Source organism: Elephantulus edwardii, unplaced genomic scaffold (assembly GCF_000299155.1).
Source record: "Elephantulus edwardii isolate Elephantulus edwardi_28Jun2011 unplaced genomic scaffold, EleEdw1.0 scaffold00007, whole genome shotgun sequence".
Lineage (NCBI taxonomy): Eukaryota > Metazoa > Chordata > Mammalia > Macroscelidea > Macroscelididae > Elephantulus > Elephantulus edwardii.
In genome coordinates, this window is record NW_006399757.1 from 27,053,260 (window position 1) to 27,057,290 (window position 4,031).

General features: G+C 38.9%; 1 protein-coding gene across 1 annotated transcript in view; it reads left to right on the forward strand.

The window, feature by feature from the left end:
- The window catches only part of PCDH15 (protocadherin-related 15), a 454,971-nt gene that overhangs the window by 357,094 nt on the left and 93,846 nt on the right, over positions 1-4,031 (forward strand). The gene's annotated exons all lie outside the window — the stretch shown is intronic.

Genomic DNA, 4,031 nt, shown 5'->3' on the forward strand with positions numbered 1-4,031 from the left:
TGGCTGACTCTGAGAAGAATGGGAATCCCAGAACACTTGATTGTGCTAATGCGAAACCTATACTTGGACCAAGAGGCAGTTGTCAGAACAGAGCAGGAAAGCACTGCATGGTTCAAAATTGGGAAGGGTGTACGCCAGGGATGTGTCCTATCTCCATACCTTTTCAACCTGTACGCAGAACAGATTATCCGAGAAGCTGGGCTCTATGAGGAGAAGTGTGGCATCAGGATTGGGGAAGATCTATTAACAATCTGCATTATGCAGATGACACAACCCTGCTTGCTTAAACTGAGGAGGACCTAATACACTTGCTCCAGAAGGTCAAGGACTGCAGCCGTCAGTATGTATTGAGGCTCAATGTCAAGAAGACAAAGATTCTCACCACTGGACCAATTGACATCAGGATGGATGGTGAAGAGATTGAGATTGTCAACAACTTTAATTTGCTTGTCTCCATGGTCAACGTTCTTGGCACCAGCAGCCAGGAAATAAAAAAAATGTATTGCAATGGGAAAGTCTGCTGTTAGGGACCTCTCCAAAGTACTGAAGAGCAATGGTGTCACTCTGGAAACTAAGGTGCGTCTGATACAGGCTATGGTCTTTGCAATCACTTGTTATGCATTGGAGAGTTTGACAATGACTAGGGAGGATAGAAGGAGAATTGACGCCTTTGAGCTGTGGTGCTGGAGAAGAGTATTGAATGTACCATGGACTGCCAAGAAAACAAGCAGATTAATCATGGACAGGGTTAAACCAGCCTGATCCTCGGAGGCAAGGATTCCGGGGCTTCATCTGACATATTTTGGACATGTTGTAAGGAGGGACACGTCCTTGGAGAAAGACATCATGCTTGGGAGAGTGAAGAGACGGCATAGGAGGGGAAGACCCTCTGAGGTGGACTGATTCAGTAATGGGGTAATTGGGTTAGGTGTGTCTGAGGCAGTGTGATTGGCACAGGATAGAGCAGGGTTTAGGGCTGTTGTACCTAGGGTCGCTATGAGTTGTAAGTGACTTGACAGCACATAACAACAACAACAACACAAATGAGTTGAAATGAAGTAAAAAATAAGCACATTTTAGCCTTTATTTTTGCCGTGATATGAGAATACATTATCTAGTATATTTAACATTGAATAATTAATTAAATGCTGTTTTCTTAGTACTTTTATATGACTGTCATAAGGTGTTGGATTTCTTTGCTCCTTGTTTTGTTTTAAATTTTAGGCAAACCTCAAGGAATCTCAAAAAATCCTGGGGTGTAAAGAAGATACATTAGAGGCCAGAACAGTACAGACTTTCAATTATAACATTATTTCTTTTTCTGAAATTATTTTTAATAATAATGTTTTAAAATAAAAGGTATGAAATATGCATGTTTTTGTTTTTGTTATGAGCTGTTGAGTCACCTGTGACTCATAGCAACCCTATGTACAACAGCTCTAAACACTGCTCTATTCTGAGCCAACCTTATTGTCTCTGATATACCTACTCCCATTACTCCAGTCACTGAGTCAGTCCATCTCATTCAGGGTCTTCCTCTCTTGCGCTGTCCCTTCACCCTGCCAAGCGTAATGTCCCTCTCTAACAATTGTTCCCTCCTTGTAACATGTCCAAAGTATGTCAGAAGAAGCTTCAGAATCCTTGCCTCCAAAGAGCAGCCTGGTTTACCTCTCTCTAGGATGAACCTGTTTGTTTTCTTAGCAGTTCATGATATATTCAGTACTCCTCTCCAGCACCACAGCTCAAAGGGATCAATTCTTTTTCTATCATCCCTAGTCATTGTACAGCTTTCTGAAGCATAGCATGGCAATTGCAAGGATGATGGCCTGCATCAGATGCACCTTAGTCTCTGGACAGATATTATTGCTCTTCAGTTCTCTGGATATGTCCCTGACAGCAGCCTTTCCCAAAGCAATTAATCTTTTGATTTTCTGGCTGCTGGTACCAAGAGTATTTAATATGGAGTCAAACAAACTAAAACTGTTAACAATCTCAATCACTTCACTGTCTATCATGATACAGCCAATCAGCTCAGTGATGAGAAACTGTTATCTTGATGTTGAGCTTCAATGCATATTGAAGGTTGCAGTTCTTGACTTTCTTCAGCAAGTGTTTCGCGTCCTCCTCAGTTTCAACAAGCAAGATTTTTAGAAAGAAAATGTAAAATACAGTTCTTGGGCAGGAGTAATCTGGGCATTCCATTGTAAAAATTCTAAAGTGGGAGGGAAGGATATTGGAAGCTGTGTGACTGAAAAAAAAGGCTGGTAGAAATTAGGGTGAGTAATGTAGCCACAGCTATAATATCGCATCTATTCCAGACTGTTTAGAAAGAAAGCTTCTAAATGGGTTTGACCAGATATGTGACACAACCTCCAGTAAAAGGATTGCTTTAAATACCTATAATTTACTTTACAGGATTAAGAAAAGTTAGGGGATGGAAAAGAACAATGTTCTAGTAGGAGTAATTCAGAGACAGCTGTCCAACGTCCACCCCTAGGCTTTGCTCTGTGCTGTGCAAAGTATAGGAACGCCCGCTTGAGACAGCTGCAGAAAGCAATGGTATATTGAAAGTAGGAGAAAAGAAATAACAGAGAAAGTGTAATATTCAGAGAGAAGATTGACTATTTAGGGAATGTTGTTAAACTCTTGAAATTCCCGGAGAAAGTTTGAGAGAGAGCAAACTGAGTCTTATGGGACTGTTTAAAGAGCTACATGGGAAGATATCTCTGGTGGCTGACAGATATCCTGGAGAAAAACTTTGCACTTCTTGTGATGGGGTAAATTGGATGAGCTTGATGCCAAAGACTTCTGGGAACAGATTCCAACAATAGAAACTATTTCTAGAATCAGTCTAGAAACTTAGTCCAACAAGAGCTTCTTTTCCTTTTTTCCCAGTGTCACAAATTCTTAGTTTTTTGTGATGAGGTTGGACCCTTTCTGGGATGGAAGGAAACTGTGGTATCCCACAGTTTGATTCTCCAGGTCTCTGAGAACTCTGTAGGACCCTTCTGTGGATAGATACACCATCACTAGATTATCTAGATTAGGAACGAGAGTTCTTTGCAGAAAACTAATTTAATACAATGTAATATTCTAGGTGCTGTAGAGGAGAGATAGAGGGGGGGAAAATCAGTCCTCCTGAAGCTGAGTTCAGCCTCTATTATTAAAGTAAGCATATGCCATAAATTCAATAAGGAAGCCAGAAATTGTTGTGTGGACTCAAGGGGATAATATTTCACTTAAATGAAAGATCATAGACTCCATAGAAGATGAAAAATTTAAGACAGGAACTGATTTTCTCAAGGTAAAGCTTATACAAGGAGGATAGTCAAGGCATAGGAAACAAAATTAACTAAGATCCAGGGAAAAAAAAATAATACCAACCCCAAGTATAAGACATGCATGTAGAACAGTGATTGGAAGGCAGATTGGAATGGTGATAAGGAGTAGTAAATCATAAGTAGTAAACATTTTTGGGACTTCTAGAAGCTTCTTTTTCCAGAATTTAATCACAGTGAAAGTATGTAAAGCTGCTCTGTGCAATTCATACAACAGAGGACAAAAAATTACATTGAAAACAATAATGCATTGAAGCCAGCCAAACTCTGGTTTTTGGTGTTGAAAATTGATTATTAAAAAATAGAGATACAGCCCTCAATGGTGAATTAGGCTTTTCTGCCACTTACTGAATAATTTGGCGGTAATGCTAGATTTTATCAAACATGAATAGAAGCTTTCTTTTCAGACCACTGTGAAATGCAAAATTATAAATGCTACATTAAAAAGAAATCTGCTTGTAGAAAGAAGAGGAAACTTTTAATAGAATAGGTTTGAATAAGAAAACTAACAGTTTAATATATCATGAATAAAATGATCTTGTACTAGATATTTTAAGAGTAATTCATTAATTATGAGTATTATTACACAGAATGTTATAGGAAAGAGCATGAAGAGTACTTTGTTGAGATGAATTACATAGTATAAACAATACGGTTGTATATATGCTCAAGCAGTGTCTACTATGCTTAAAG